The 17,756-nt window shown below is 34.8% G+C and overlaps 1 protein-coding gene across 1 annotated transcript in view; it reads left to right on the forward strand.

The window, feature by feature from the left end:
• The window catches only part of CSMD3 (CUB and Sushi multiple domains 3), a 1,309,925-nt gene that overhangs the window by 513,937 nt on the left and 778,232 nt on the right, over positions 1 to 17,756 (forward strand). The window lies entirely within an intron of this gene.

Below are 17,756 nucleotides of genomic sequence, written 5' to 3' on the forward strand. Positions count from 1 at the left end.
GATGGACAGAGAGGCCTGGTGTGCTGTGATTCATGGGGTCGCAAAGAGTCGGACATGACTGAGCAACTGAACTGATCTGAACTGAATGCTTTAGAGACCCCTTTTGTGACCTTAAAAGTATATGATGTCCCACTGTCACTTTGTAATGATCTGGGCAGACCAAATCTTGGAATGATTTCATGGAGAAGTTTTCTCACCACCTCCTCAGCCTTCTCAATCCTGGTGAGAAAGACTTTAATCCATCCTGTGAATGTTTCTATCATGACTAACAGGTATTTATACCCTTGAGAAACTGGTACCTGCCAGTCCTCTCCTGGGTAGGTCCCTTGTTGGAAAGATCCTTCCACTCATTAGCATATGAAATCACCCAGCTTAGGAAAACTAGCCAACCACATTCCATGGCCTCCACACTTGCACTCTACAATGGCCTACATCCTGTGAAGTGTGCTTCTCTCTAAATCTGAACAAATCCACCTCTTACCTATTGCTGCCTCTCTCACTAAATTTTTTGCAATGAGACATCAAGAGCCTGAGATTCATTAAATCCTAAAACCAGGCACCCTTGGTTTTGACCAGGCTTAAGTCCCAGTCGGATATGACTGAGTGACTAAGCATAGCACAGAGTCCCTGCCATATGGGTTTGAGTCCCAATCTTAGGTAAATGGTTTCAAATACAACTTTCAGAAATGGAAAGTTGATGACCTGCCCGATATTTTGTAAGCAGTTGCATAGATGGAGAGAGGAGTTGAAGGATGGGAGGAAAAAGCGGTGGGAAAAATGTATGGAGGAATCCCCTTCATAACCTGCTGGAAAATCTGCTAAATACCTGACCTGTGCTCACGGTTTTCATTGGCTTGATTTTTGACACAAAGAAGATTAATGACAGAAGAATCCCCACCCACTTGGGCAATAGCTACTAAGTAATCCCTGCCAAAGTCCCTCAGTTAGACCCACTGCTGCTTCCTGTTCATGGTGGGGTTTGAGGAAACAATAAACGAGAGATTGTAAAGATTTGTTAGCAAATTTGTTAGCAAAAAGATTTTGGTAGCCATATGTCCTTCCAGCCATAGGAGAAAGGACTACCTACCCCAACCGGAGGTCTTCTGGAATCTGAGACTGAGCTGTGTGTGCTTTCTGCTGAGTTTGTTTTTGCTGTCCCAGTTTCCAGCACACTGGACTTCTTGTCACTTACACTGCACTGGGTTTTCTTCACATTCAGCTTCTACTGTGGGAGCTTTCTCTGAGTTGGGCTTCTGCTGTGCTTGGCCTCTGCCTTGCGGGGGCTGAGCCGAGGTTGTTTCAGCCAGGTTGAATCCTAGAAACGACACCATAGATGTTTGGGGAGTGTGTAATTCCCTCGGTTCTGTCTTGCCACAGTGAAAATTTGAAGTGACGGATGGACCAGTATTATAGTTCAGTTTTATTTAGAAAGCAAAGGAAAATAGATCCTCAAGTTATGATGGTGGGCCTACGCAAAAGACGTAAAGAGAAGAGAAGCTCCCAGCCCAATTTTGGCTCCTCTTTTTATATGTTTTTTCTCCTCCCCCTAGGCCTGCCCTATGTAAATTGGGCTAGCCAGGAGGGCTGTTTGTTTTACCCGAGGTTCTCACTCCGGTCCTGGGCCCATCCTTTGTTCTATTTTCTCAGGCTTTTCCCTTGTTTGTCTTTTAGCCACCGCCATTCTGGACTCCTTTCCCTATTCTAACTACCTAACATACCTATCAGCAAGCTGTTAATTAGAGAAAGGAAATGTCTCAAAACTCAGAGTGGCACCAGGCCCCTCACCCACAACGTACATTTTGAGATAACATTGGCGCAAGGTGAGTCATCCCAGGCCATAAAACGATTGACATGAATCCTGAAGAAAAACAGATTTCCAAGTATAGTTTTGTTAACATAGATTAGGAGAACATAGTATGACATAGTATGACTAAAACATACTGTTTTGTTGAGTTCTTTTTGTTCTGAGTCTCAAGCAGAACCGACTTGAGGAAAGACAGAGTCTAGGGTAAATACATAGTTCATTAACATAGCTTAAGAAAAATATTTCCATAAGAAGAATGCATTGGTTAGCTCAAGGTTTGAGAAAAGTTAAGTTCAGGTGGAACCAGGTGTCATCATGGCAACACAGAATTTTAAAAGAAACCTCCTTTTAAATTTGTATAAGAGGGGAAAAATAATCTGACACGTGTAGTTTGTTTCCTCTTGCCACTTAAGAGAAAGAAAAAAAAGTCTGACACTTGCAGCCTATTTCCTGCATTTGGAGACCCCCAGCCTTCCTGACTGTTACCTTCTCAAGTATTGAATGGAGAACTAATTTCAAAACAATGTTTTCTTCTCATCTATGTAGTGGTGTTCCTAACTGGCTCAGTAGTAAAGTATCTGCCTGCCAATTCAGGAGATGCAAGATTGATCCTTCAGTTGGTAAGAACCTCTGGAGGAAGAAATAGCAACCCACTCCAGTATTATTGCCAGAAAAAATTCCCATAGGCAGAGTATCCTAGAGGGCTACAGTCAATGGGGTCACAAAAAGTGGACACAACTGAGTGAGCACACACAGCAGCCGAAAATGATTGTAGGAGGAGGCTCAAGAGGGAGGGGATATATATATATATATGACTGATTTGCAGTGTTATAGGGCAGAAACCAACACAACATTGTAAAGCAGTTATCCTCCAGTTAAAAATTAAAAAAAGAGAATCAATCTTAAAGTTCAAGAGGAAGGGGACATATGTATACCTATGGATGATTCATGTTGATGTAAGGCAGAAACCAACACAATAATATAAAGCAATTATCCTTCAATTAAAAATAAATAAATTAAAAAAAAATTCTGTAGAGCTTGTGAAAAAATGATTGTAAATAATAATATTTTGCAAAAATCAAAGATATAGATGTAGTCATGTTAGGTAGTTAGAATAGGAAACAGGAGTCCAGAATGGCAGCGGCTAAAAGATAAGGAAGGGAAAAACCAGGAAAAAGAGAACAAAGGAAGGTCCCAGGACCAGAGTAAGGTCCTCAGGTAGAACAAACAACACTCCTGTCTAGTCCAGTTTGCATAGGGCAGACCCAGGGGGAGGAAAAGACATATAAAAAGAGGAGCCAAAGGGAAAGGGGTCTCTCTCTCTGGGCGCTCTTCTCTTCGTGTCTTTGGGTCGACATGCCCTCATGCCTCGAGGATGGATTTTCCTGCTATTTTCTAAATAAAATAGAGCTGTAACACGGAGCTATAATACTGATTTGTCTAAGAGCTATAACACAGTCTGTTCGAGACCTGAGAGCTATAACACAGTCTGTCCAAGACCCGAGAGCTATGACACACCGAGGGCTTTAATGTCCGTCACTCCAAATCTTTGTTGTGATGAGACAGAACCGAGGAGCATACACTCGCCTGACAGTCACATTATACTGTTTAATTGCTATAGATAACTTCACGAGGCCAACTCAAGTAAATGTACTATATGTAATTTGCATGTACTATTTTAAGATAACAAAATAATATTTTAAGTATCTAATTCTCTCTTCTGTCTATTGCAAACCTCAGTTTAGGTTATTGACTGACTGGCATATAATTTTTTAATTTCAATTTGTTTCAAGGCATACTGGTGAAGTTTCATCTTAAATGAATTTTAGCAGATATTCACCTGAATATGAAAGTATTCTACTCTCACAGATTCAGTGACATTTTATAGAAGAAATTATCTTTCTGAAAGGAAAATATTATTTCTGAGAACATATTTTGAATGTAGTTACACATAAAGATACATTTCATTTGACTATTTCTACAGATAGACTGTGTGACTGTATGACATGACTTGTCAAACAGTTTGAGGCTCTGAGAACCCCAAGCATCTGCCCTGTTCTGTGATACCTTCTCACTAGTGACTGAAATTCTGTAACACAGATTTCACCTTCTAGTGAAAGACTTTGACCTTGTGAAATATGTTCTTACTCTAATGAAAAATTCTACCTACTATTTTGAAAAATTAGATGAAGTATGTCCTCATAGGCATGACATTGAAAAATAGAAAAACTACAACAAAGGAAAATGAATAAAGATGTATGGATTTGGTTAAAAATCCAAATATTTTGTAATTTTCAAGTATGTTTTAGAGATGATTCCTGATAACTGCATTTTGGTATTGCTAAAATTTTACTGTTTCAATGTTAAGAATGCTTTTTATATTTTCTATCAGTGGAAAGAGAATCCATCCTATCACAATACTGCTTTCAAGAAACACATTTGGTTTTGAGAAGGGATGAGAGAAATGTTGTGCTTATTAGAGAGAGTGGAATTAAGGGACTTTTCTGTTGGGTTCGTACAGAGTTCGAATGTCTTCTCATGCATTGTATCATATCTACTATCTCATATTCTCAGTGTATGCCCTCTACCTATATCTTCTTCTTAAATTCTTGTGATTTCCTTCTGCAGTCTATGTTTTACCTATATTCATGGTCATTAATTCCTAGAAGCTAACAGAATCTTTTTTGTCTCATGACCTTTGTACATAGAACACACTCTGTCTTAAATCATCTTTCTTTGTCTTCAGCTTGGAAATTCTTGTTCATCTTTCTGCTTTCAACATCAGATATTTCCTTCAGAAAGCTTCTCTTTAGTAAGTCACCCCCAAGACCAAATTGGTACTTCTATTATATATTCTAATCAAATTCTACATTTTACATATTTTGTCAATTATATTTACACAGCCTGTAAAAGCCACTTCAGGTCTTAGAGGTTTAAATCAGCAGCACTTTACTTTTGCTCACAATTCTCTTGGTTCGCAAGATGTTTCTGGGCTCACATATATGGTTGCAATAAGCAGCAGGGTTTCCTGTACTGGAAGGGCCTCACTCATGGAAGTGACTCAGCATTGTCATTTGGGGCACTTTGGTTCTCCTCCTTATTCCTTTCATTTTCTAGTAGACAAATCAAGAGTACTTTCTATGGTAGTCTCATGAAAACATTCCAAGAGAGTAAAGGTGGAGGCTACAAAGATTCTTGGAACTAAGATATGATAATTCACACGATAATCATCTGCTATGCTCTGCTGGTCATGGTAAGTCAGGAAGACCACTTAGATTCAATGGCATAGGGAAATAGACTGTATCTGTAGATGCAAACAGTTGCAAAGAATGGCCACCTTAAATCTAGCACACCAACAAAATGCAGTCACATTTTATTGATTTTTCTTGTTTGTTTGCTTTTATGGTTATATTTTCTCTCTCACTCATCATTGCATGCTAGCATTAACTAGTGGCTAGCAGTTCAGTATATATGTGTTCATTTAATTAATGAAAGTTCGTGACCCTACTGGTATTATTTTAATTTTTATTCCCTAAATTGAATTCAAATATATAAATTTCACTTTCAAAATGTAGATTATCTGGAATGTAAATACATACATATTACTTCACAGATATATAGAGCACAAGAGACCATGCCACATATTTATAGAGAGAAAAGTGAAATTCTTGCGTTCTAAGTGAATAGGAAGCAGTATATCATGAAGACTAAGAATACAAGCTAGTGAATCTGACAGTCTGAATAAAAGTGCCGGCTGTATAAAGTCTTTTATTTTTATTTCCCATTCTTTCATTTTTATTGAGGTTTTAGCTCAAATGTCACTTTGCATTTCAGTGCTAGCTGTTATATTAATCTGTTCATTCTTCATCTCTTCCCCTTGAATGTATTCTTTCTTAGGAAACATACTGTATGTGCTACTTACCTCTGAATCACTCAATGCCTGATGTAGAGTGGGCACTTAGTATATTCTTATTAAATACCTGAAAGAATGAATGACTTAAGAGAAACACCTTGAGATAATACAGGAATGAATGTCCTTAATTATTTATCTCAGACTGTATTGATTTTAATTGTATCTGTTGCATATGATTTTACAAAGGTTAAATGAAAAATGTTTATCATGGAACTTGCATGAAGATAGTGATTTGTAATTGTTAAGAACTTGGAATCAGTGAGGAATAGTGGCTATGGACTGGTTGATTCCTAGATCTTAGCGGCAAAAGTTCTCATAGTGAATTATCTACTCTCCATGAGCACTAAAATTTGTGTGAAACAGAGAGAAAAGATTTCTGCTGTGGAATTTTCTGAAGGTTAGAGAAGTCCTTACAGGTAAAAGTTCAGATTGAGAAATTATAGACACTTTGCTTAATCCAGAGAGGGGGAAAAAAAAAAAAAGATCAAAACCTTGATCCAATTTAGCAACATATTAAGAAGGCTTAGGGATAATAATACAAGTCTTGTAACTATTAAGCAACAGATAATTTTCAAAGATAAGTGAAATTAGATTACTAAGAATTGTTATGAGGGGAAAAATTATAATAGTTAAAGAAGGAAGTAGTAATACAGAGGCGGGTTATGTCAAACTGAAACTGGTTTATTAATAAACAGCAAGACAGGCTATTGGATTATATATATATATATTTGCTGTATTTGAAAGTGAAACAAGTGTATGAAGTTGGATTTATCCACAGGCTTGCATGAGCAAGAAATGTTGCTTTGTTCTCTTAAGTTGAAATGAAATTGAGAGCTCCTGTTGTCCCTGATAGGAGGAGAGTTCTCTCCAGGTCATTGTATGTGAAGGCAGAAAAAACATTGGCACCTTCTTCACTTGAGTTTCAGAAGAATCCACGGGGCATTTGTAGTGCTTGGGCAATGGCACTTTGTCATTATTATTCAAGCCTGAATTTCCCATGAAATCAGATGGTCCTGTGCTTACAAACCTGAGTAGGAAATCTTAGCCAAAGGTGAACATTCAGGTTCCTAGACTCTTCCACTTTCCTGAGATACCCCTAGGGGGCTGTGTATGCCATCTTCAGTGCCTCTACTTGGCCCCCAACCTCTACCCAAGTCACTGCCTCTCTCCTATCACTTGATGTAATCGCCTCAAAAATCCAAGACTGTTAGTAAACAAAAGCAATGAAAAGATCTTACATCACATTTCTCTTTAAGTCCTGCCAAACCATCCTTCCTTCTAGCAAAGGTTTTGCAAGAGGGACCTGAAAAAAGTCAGACTTTTGTTGAGAAGGAGGGTGGAGAAATACATAGATGACAGAAAATAAATAAATAACTTATGTGTTGATCAGACACAAGTGTTTACATGTGCTGTTTTGTGTTGGGGAGGTTAAGTAGAGGTGTAATGATTTTCACAAGTCAGTATTGTGGTTTTGGGATTACACAATTGGGGTTCAAATCCTAGCTTTTTAATTTACTAGCAAAGCGATCTAGTGTATGTTGTAAAAGTACTTGAACTTTAATATCCTCAGCTCACAGGTATTTTTGAGGATGAAATGAATTGATTAGAACTGTGTCTAGAACACAGTAAGTGCTCAGGATGTGCTGATTGCTCTATAATATCTTCATTTAAATAGTCTGTTATCTAGTCATCTAAATTAACCATTAGAATGATGAGTGTGTTTATAGTGTCTTAATCACCTGTATTCGGAAATTTGGGGAGATTAGATACCATCACATAGGTGAAAAGCCAAATCAACATCATCCTGATAAAAGATCTACTTCAAGACAATTGTTTGTATTCATATTATTACCTGTGATTGGAATATACCAAAATCATCTGAATAGATATAAAGCTTTTGGGTATTTAAAATCACTTTAATGTTTAAGAAAACTTCCTTTGCTTTCATTAATCTCTTTCATTTGAAAGTCAGTTAAGCTGTATATGATCTTAATCAAATAAATACTCTCAATAATTGATATAGGTGTCATACCTTTGTTTTATTGACATTATTTAAAAACAGTCTTTTTGCTTATAGTCTTGAAATAAAATACAGTCTTTGTAGAAAAGGAATTTCACAGAATAATTACATGAAGAAATAGAAAGGCTTATCTTTCAATGTGGTAGTATATATTTTAAATACCCTACAAGGTGATGCTGTGAAAGTGCTGCATTCAATATGCCAGCAAATTTGGAAAACTCAGCAGTGGCCACAGGACTGGAAAAGGTCAGTTTTCATTCCAATCCCTAAGAAAGGCAATCCCAAAGAATGCTCAAACTACTGCACAATTGCACTCATCTCACATGCTAGTAAAGTAATGCTCAAAATTCTTCAAGCCAGGCTTCAGCAATACATGATCGTGAACTTCCAGTGTTCAAGCTGGTTTTAGAAAAGGCAGAGGAACCAGAGATCAAATTGCCAACATCCACTGGATCATCAAAAAAGCAAGAGAGTTCCAGGAAAACATCTATTTCTGCTTTATTGACTATGCCAAAGCCTTTGACTGTGTGGATCACAATAAACTATGGAAAATTCTGAAAGAGATGGGAATGCCAGACCACCTGACCTGCCTCTTGAGAAACCTGTATGCAGGTCAGGAAGCAACAGTTAGAACTGAACATGGAACAACAGACTGGTTCCAAATAGGAAAAGGAGTACGTCAAGGCTGTATGTTGTCACCCTGCTTATTTAACTTATATGCAGAGTACATCATGAGAAACGCTGGGCTGGAAGGAGCACAAGCTGGAATCAAGATTGCTGGGAGAAATATCAATAACCTCAGATATGCAGATGACACCACCCTTATGGCAGAAAGTGAAGAGGAACTCAAAAGCCTCTTGATGAAAGTGAATGAGGAGAGTGAAAAAGTTGGTGTAAAGCTCAACATTCAGAAAACTAAGATCATGGCATCTGGTCCCATCACTTCATGGGAAATAGGTGGGGAGACAGTGGAAGCAGTATCAGACTTTATTTTTCTGGGCTCCAAAATCACTGCGGATGGTGACTGCAGCCATGGAATTAAAAGACGCTTACTCCTTGGAAGGAAAGTTATGACCAACCTAGACAGCATATTAAAAAGCAGAGACATTACTTTGCCAACAAAGGTCCGTCTGGTTAAGGCTATGGTTTTTCCAGTGGTCATGTATGGATGTGAGAGTTGGACTGTGAAGAAAGCTGAGTGCCAAAAAAATGGATGCTTTTGAACTGTGGTGTTGGAGAAGACTCTTGAGAGTCCCTTGGACTGCAAGGAGATCCAACCAGTCCATCGTAAAGGAGATCAGTCCTGGGCGTTCATTGGAAGGACAGATGCTGAAGCTGAAACTCCAGTACTTTGGCCACCTCATGCGAAGAGTTGACTCGTTTGAAAAGACCCTGATGCTGGGAGGGATGGGGGCAGGAGGAGAAGGGAACGACAGAGGATGAGATGGTTGGCTGGCATCACTGACTCGATGCACATGGGTTTCAGTAAACTCCAGGAGTTGCTGATGGACAGGGAGGCCTGGCATGCTGCGATTCATGGGGTTGCAAAGAGTCGGACACGATTGAGCGACTGAGCTGAACTGAACTGAACATATAGGTAATACACCAATAATAATGCATATTTGCCTTTCTAGTTAATGGTAGCTTCCAATGGTAAATGCAAGGTTCTTACCATTTCCAAAGGTTTTTAAAAATTTCCCTCAGCATGCTATGTTTTAAAGCCAAGATTGGTAATTTTTCCCCCAAAAAATCACTTGTGCTGCTAATTAATTAGCTGTTTCAGAATGAAAAGTGTTTCACAGAATGTTGTGCAGGAAAATAAGACTTTTTATGGCTTGAGTTTCCTATTAAACTGTTCTACTTCAGCATATTTATGCAGATATTCACCTGTTGCTCAGCAACCTTTCCACAATAAATACCTTAATAGTCTTTCCTCCAAAATGTCAGCCCTTTCTTACCTGCCCACACCTCCCTTACATTGACCTGTTAGTAATGAACCTAGTTCTTGCAAATCATATAACAACCACAAGGGATCAGGTATCAATTATAAATGCGTCAGCAAGGAGTGTTCAGTGATCTTGCTGCAAGCTTCATCCTTGCCAAAACATACTTCTCAGCCTGCCCCTGTTATTTCTTTTGAGGAGAAGAAAACTTTACAATAAACTAATTCAAACTAGTTAAGCAATCACTCTCAAATGTAAATTCTTTCAACCAAAAAGTTGTTTGTCTGATTATAAGAGAACAATTTTGAGAAGGCAATCTATAATCCTAAAGAGCATTTTCTTTTTCAAAGTAGCATCTGTATACACAGAAAAATGTGGTAGTAGGGATAGCTCCTTGATTCCATTTAAATCACATCACATATGTAAAACACGCATTATGTATGCTTTATATTTAGGTATTAAAAAAAGACAAACACCTAGAGCTAATAAAAAATGACAACCCCTCCTGCCCACCCCAAACTGGAAGGCTGTTTCAGAGGGAAATGGAGGATAAACATGGATACACTGAGATAGTCCAGGTAAGCAGGCCACAGGGACATGATGGACTAGGTCAGGATAAAGCCTTCTCTTATTTTTTTCTTTCAAACATGGTACGTATAAAGGGTAACTCCACCAGTCGCTTTCCCTTGTTTCTTTCCCTCTGTTACACGATATCAAATATCATCATTACAAAATATTTTTGGGAGAGAAAAAGGTGCTGGAGAATGGAAGAAGAGGGAAATGCTATCCTCATTTGAAAAAGAACAAACGGAGGAGAGATTTATTTGTTTTTAGATGCTCCTTCCTTTTTTCATACTTATGTAATATAAACTACAGTTATAATTATATTTTTAGAGTGTTTATATCTGGACAGGTCAAATTTCTTTCTTATATTTATATCCTTGAAATGCATTTACTGCCATAAAGTAAAACATTTATATTTTTGAGAAATACAGAGTAGTGCATTTATTCACATTCATTCTTCCTTCATATATTTATGAAACATTCAAGGGGAAGTGAGAGATACACATGTATTAGGCATGATTTCCACTTTCAAAATATCATTAATATATATCATTTATTAAAGACAGCAAGGCTCTGGAAGTGAAGAGGTTTCTTATATTACACTTTGGAATACAAGATATGTATAATAGGATCCCTTTTTCCTAACAAGGCCTTTAAATCTTCAATGAGAATTGACAGCTATTTCACAAGATTTAATATGCAAGGAAATTAGACACAGAAAGAAGGTGCATGTTAAGTGTGTGTTAAGTTACATTTGTTTGTTTGAGGGAAACCCAGAATGATATATCCTTCTTTTGCTAAGAGATAAGACCTGCTATAGGAAAGAGGTTTCAAATTGCAGGATTCTAGGAAATTGTTTTAGAAAGGTGTAAAGGGGCATTCTACCCCTTTCTCTAACTCTTATAAAATGTGACAAGGAGGCTGTGACTCTTATTTCAAAAGCTAGATCTGTTTTATTGCCAGTATTGTCACTATGGAGGAACATTATGCTTAGATACACAAAAAAGGCTTCAGTTGTATTTTGTGAATATTTATTCTTGTGAGTGGTGTATGTGTTTGTAACTGGGCACATAAAAAAAAAAAAAAAAAAAGACACCTTGGACCCACCACTGTACATTGTCAAGACTTCCAAAAATGTATGAAAAAGAGTGACAAGATACTGAAATTCCATTTCACAACTTCATTTTAATCAACTAGGTGAAGCTAGAAATGGCTCTTTAAGAGAGAAAAACTTCAAGATCATTGCAACCCTGTACTTAAATAATTTTTCCCTGACCTGAGCTTACTATATTTTTAGTACTAAGAAATTAGATGTCTGTTCTCTGACATTCTGTTACAAAATATGATAACATATTTTATAGACATATACATGCATTTAATATACGCATATAGTCTACATATGTGTACTACATATATATTTGTTGGGGGGGTCGACCAACAGAGTACTCTCTATATGGTTTTTAAAACTTGGTATTTTCTATATTTCATTTAGGTAAAGGTATTTATGCTTGTTTGGCATGTGGGTTTATCAAACTTTAATTAATCCAGAATACAGAGTTTTAATCTTGTATGTAAACAACTTGGCATTAGTATGTATTTTGTTGAATATTTGTTTTATAATCACTTATTTGCTGTAGTAAATGTGGATTTGGTAAATGTATCACTAAATCTTGATATCAGTTTCAGCTTAGATTGAAAATATTTATTCACTTTGAATTTTAAAGCAGAGAGATCACTTGCATCTGATAAACAGTAACACATCCACTTGCAAAAAGTAATATTGATGTCTCGATTTAGTGCTTACAAATTTAAATAGAGATACATAATATAAATATATATATATCAATATATCAGTGAATTCAGAAAAAATAATGTATATTAAAGTATCAGTCCTATTTTAAAATTAATATGTACCTGATTTATTTAATTTCTGATCATAGAAAATATTTTATTCAAATTAGTGATAATTTTTTTTTTTACTATACTATAATCAACTTCTTTCACATTTCAATGTGTCAGAAATCTGAATTTAGGTGGCAGCGTATTTGTGTTGTCATGCCATAGTTTAATGGTTCAACAGTTTCTATCTTAGAGTTGCATCTTATAATTAAGAATATATTATATTTAGTTAATTAGATATTTTAATATCATTATCTAATGTATGTTCAAAGTACATGCAACATTTTAATTTTAAATCAAACTTTATAAGACCAATATAGATCTGCTCTTCAAAATTAAGTCATAATCTAAATTTTCAGGATTTGTCTATTTATTTTTGTAGTCAGAGACACGATTTCATACTAGGTAATGACTAGCCAAGGACTTCCCTGGTGGCTCAGATGGTAAAGAATTTGCCTGTAACGTGGGAAACCTGGGTTTGCTGCTGAGTTGGGAAGGCCCCCTGGGAGGAGGGCGTGGCAACCCACTCCAGTATTTTTGCCTGGAGAATCCGCATGGACAGAGGAGTTTGGCGGGTTGCAAAGAGTCGGACACAACTGAAAAACTAAGCTCACAATGACTAATCAAACGTAGATTATTTATATTTTTCCTACAAATTAAGGACTACTTTCTATTTCAGTTTACTCATCCCTTCTGTAAGTTGAATATTCATAGTACACACATATTCACCAGATTATACTGTTAAATACTGAGCTATACAGATTTTAGGATATTGGCATTTGTAATGTTTAAAATGCAGAATATTTATTTTCCCAACTGCAGTATGCTTCCTGAAAATAGATATGCTAAAATGTATAGAATATCTAAATGATGGCTCACATACAATTGCTGCATTAGTCGTATTTATATTTTATTTTGATGTTGTTTTGTATATTTTTCTTTTGCATGTTTTCATGTTAGTTGTTTATTGCATTTTTTTTCATTATATATCATGATACCACAAAATTATTCAGTTAGGATTATTTTGTTATTAAAGTTTTTATTAAAATGTTTAATTTGAAATGCTAAACTTAGTGGAACAGAATATATGTTTTATATAAAATAGCATGCCAAATATATCTAAAAGCCACTTCTATGAATATGCACCTATGTTTAACATGTACTTGTATAGCTATATGCATTTTGGGATTCCCACTTATATCTCTGGCAACATGTTCTTTATGTTTGTGATAAGTTAGCAAGTAGTTACAAAGCAATGTAGCATAATTTTAAAAAATATGTAAGGCTAAAATTTTAATCAAAATGAAATTCAAATTCAATTTTTATTTAATACATTTTCTAAATGACACATTTATAAATTTCTTTATGTGAATTATGTTTAGTCCTTTGCATATAGATGTGGAAATAGGAAAGCATTCAAAAACAAATTTTATTATGATACTTAATAAGTCCAAATTTAATTATATAATTTAATTTTGTTGTTATATACATTTGCCAATTTACATGTGTAACATATGTCATTTTCCATTATCATAATTCCAAGATGACATATAGTTATGATTTTAGAAGCATGTTTATATATGTATATCATTTCATTTTATTTTTATTATATTTGGAAATGTTTTATTTCAAATATTAATAAAATTATATTTTAGATGTGTTTATATTGTAAACATCTAATTTATAAATATATCTCAAGCAGTTTAGTTGACAGGAGAATCTAATTGTGATAAATTACATTGGGTATACATGATTTGATTTCCAGTGAAGAATGGGTATTTTGGATGTACATTTTGTTCATAAATTTGGGTTGTATGTCTTGTAAAATCATTTAACATTGTGCTATTAAAGGCAACACTTATATAACTGTATAGTAAACTTAAATTTTTTTAAAAGAATCCAAACTATTATATTTTAATATTCAATTAGATATATAATATATTCAATATGATATTGTTGCTATATATAATCCTAAGCCTTTCTCCAGCATCAACAATTTCCTTAAAAAACATCAGGTATGCAAGATTATTGAGTGTTTTGAAACTGTTAAATAGTGCATTTTGACAATTTAAAAATCTGTGTTTCACACACTGCCACTTTAAAGTGGTACCAGAAATAGTGTTCTAAATTGGTCTACATTTTAGATAAATGGTTATAATATATGACATAGTTGTATGGTGATGGATGATTTTATTGTCTTATAAGGAAATCATTGTTTTTATGTATATATATATATACACACACACATATATATATATAATATATGATTAAATTTAGATGTACTTCTACTTCCTGCCATTATGAGATATACTAGTTTTTACTCTACAGAAATTTGAATATTCTAAACAAATCCATTTCACACTAACATTGTAAGCTATCATGGTTTGAGAATGTTGACATGAATCTTCAAGTAACTGTTACTTATCCAAATAAATCTTCAGTTTCCACACTTTTTCAAAGTGATGTTTTTGAAAGTTCAAAACAAAGCCATCAGATTTTCCTTTCTTTGGAATAATTCTTCATTTCATTACATTGTTTGAAATATGACATTGCCATGTTAAAATTGTAATCATATTTCATTTGTGAAATTTATCCTCTGTATGATTGTTAGTATTACATTAGAATTATTTTTGAATCCATCTATTCTTTTATTTTTCTTTTGATAAATATTCCTTAAGGATCTACTATGTACCAGGCACTATCCTAGATACCTGGGTTTCAGCAGTGCATGGAATTTGCCTAAATCTCAGCCTTCAAGGAGCTTGCATTATAGTATGGGGAGGAAAAATTATGAAAACAGAATATTAGTAAAATATAAGAACTAATTGGTAAAATATATTTTTGAAATATGTAGTTAGCTAGATGATGGTTATTAAATTGGTTTTTTCATTACTTTATTCAAATATTACACCCTGTTTGAATTCAAGTTAAGAGAATAATATTGCTATTAGCCTGTGGTAGAACTCTATTACTGAAGATTTTAAGATTGGGATCACTAGCAAATCCTGGGTCTAAATCCTACTAAAGATCAGTTCTAACTCACAAATTTGGTTAGGAAATGTATTTATTGCCTGGAGTCTCCAAGAATATGGGCATTTTGAAATTGGTCTGTTGATCTTAAAAGATCAGTTTTAGCAGCAGCCTGGACACATTCCTAAGAATTACCCCAGATTCATTTACCCAAATACTAGGGATTACTTGGGCTTCCCTGGTGGCTCAGACGGTAAAGAATCCACCTGCAATGCAGGAGACCCAGGTTCAGTCCCTGGTTTGGGAAGATCCCCTGGAGAGCGAAGTGGCTACCCATTCTAGTATTCTTACCTGGAGAATCCTATGGACAGAGAAACCGACAAGCTACCGTCCATGGTGCTGAATAGAGTTGGACACAACTGAGCAACTAAGCTCAGAGGTTATTTATGATTAATGTAATGACCTTCAATGACGGAGCATAATAAATAGCTATTTAATTTGCTTCTATGTTAAAGGTTTAATAGACACACTGAGATTTGAGACAGTACAAATTCCACAATTTTTCATACTTTTAGATTGCATTTAGCAACAGATGTTTATATTTAAATAATTTCCTTTTTTAAACTAAACCTGAAAGCCCAGACATTATGATAAAGTTAGGAAGAGTTCTAAAGCATTAGTTTCTTTTATAAAGAAAGGTGCAGTTAAATTCCCCAGAAGAATAATATGGACCAGGTAATTGTTTTCATAGTAATGAGTATATGGACATCAAAATGTCTGATTTACCATGATCAGTTACAAAATATTAGTAATGCAAGTGTAGGTATTACTTAATCATGTGACTAAAGAAAGCCTTCACCATATATTAGCTTAGTAAATATTACTGGCTAATTTGCATAACCAATATGCATTTAGTAGATTTTAATCTTCACAAAATAACTTGAATATTCAATGGCATCTTTTTCTGATTAATGTTTTAAACTATATTAAAAATCTTTAAGATTACTTGATAATTGTCATATTTCAGTTACCACTGGCCACCACAAAGTATAATCATTTAATTCTTTTGAATTTCTAAATCAAATTTTTAAAAACAGTGGTAAAGAATCCACCTGCCAATGCAGGGCACCCAAGAGACCCAAGTTTGACCCGTGGGTCTGGAAGATCAGATGGAGTAGGAAATGGCAACTCACTCCAGTATTCCTGCTTTGCAAATTCTATGGACAGAGGAGCCTGGTGGGCTCCAGTCTATGAGGTAGCAAAGAATTGGACACAACTGAGCGACTGAGCACACACACATATAACAACACAAGCTGGAAGAATTAGTAATGGACAGGTACTCTTTTGCTTGCTTGTGAACGAGGAACAGCTCTTGTTTGACTTCCTTTTTTACTTTAAAACAGAAACCTGAATTACTTGTCCTACTAATCACCTGCCTACAGCTAAAGAGGGGTGGGGGAAGAAGGCAGAACATGTTCAAATCACATAATGTGATATAGCTGTTTTGTCTCTTGCAAAATGATTAAAATATTCCTTTGCATTTTGTCTAATATATATATGGACAGAAGTTTGAAATGCATTTTGTTGAGAAGGAAAATTATGTGAAGACTTATACCCTTCAATGGCTAACACATGTACACCCATGGTGGATTCATGTCAATATATGGCAAAACCAATACAATACTGTAAAGTTTAAAAAAAAAAAAAAGAAGAAGTTTTCTAACCAGGACCTGACTATTGGTTCTAATTTGTAGTTGTTCCTCCACAATTCAGTTATTTTTTTTCTTATTAGGCATTTTAGCTGCCAAGATCCATCTAAGTATATCTTCAATCAGTTTCATGCTTCTGTTATAAAAAAATGCATCTTTTTGTCATTATGTGAGAATTATTCTCTACCAAGTACAATTTTTGAAAAAAGAGTTTAAGTGAAAGGAAAAAGAAAATCCTAATTTGGAGTCTTTAAAACAATTATAAAAGCATGTGAACTTTAATAAGATTAAGAGATTTACTGTGACATACTTGAGATATTTGGAAATTTTCAACCACTTTTTAAAACTATTTTGTATGAATGAAATTTTCATGCTAATAGTTAATTTCTGGTCATTTCTAAGTAAAATGATTTGTGTATTTTAACTAATTGAAAATTGGTTAATCTCAAGTGTTACTTTAAAAGTCTGAAAAATATTACCCAAGTTCCAAAACATCCCACTAAATTCTAAAGTGTATATATAGCTCATGACATTGAATATTTTATCATGTTGGCATTTTTCTGGCAAATGAGGTAAAGATAGATATTTACAAGGAGTAGTTATTTCAGAGTTTTTTTTAAATCATTTTGTCTTCAATTTTGTTTTGATTTTTAAATTCTCCTTTCTTCACTTGTTTGTCTTAAAATTTAAAAAAAAAAAAAAAAGATATTTTCCCCAGAAATCATGATGAGAGATGGCATGGACTATTCAAAGCATACTTTTGAGAAAAGTGTGGTTACATAGTTACCCATTCTGTCAAAACTTGTCACTTACTAGGCATTTGTTGCTAAAAATCATCTATAGATAAATAATGAATAAGATTTATTCAAGGTCAGATAAAGGGTTTACTGTTTCTCCTTTTTCTCCCTAATTTGTTAAAATTACAATGTGATAT

The sequence above is a fragment of the Cervus canadensis genome, chromosome 12 (assembly GCF_019320065.1).
Source record: "Cervus canadensis isolate Bull #8, Minnesota chromosome 12, ASM1932006v1, whole genome shotgun sequence".
Lineage (NCBI taxonomy): Eukaryota > Metazoa > Chordata > Mammalia > Artiodactyla > Cervidae > Cervus > Cervus canadensis.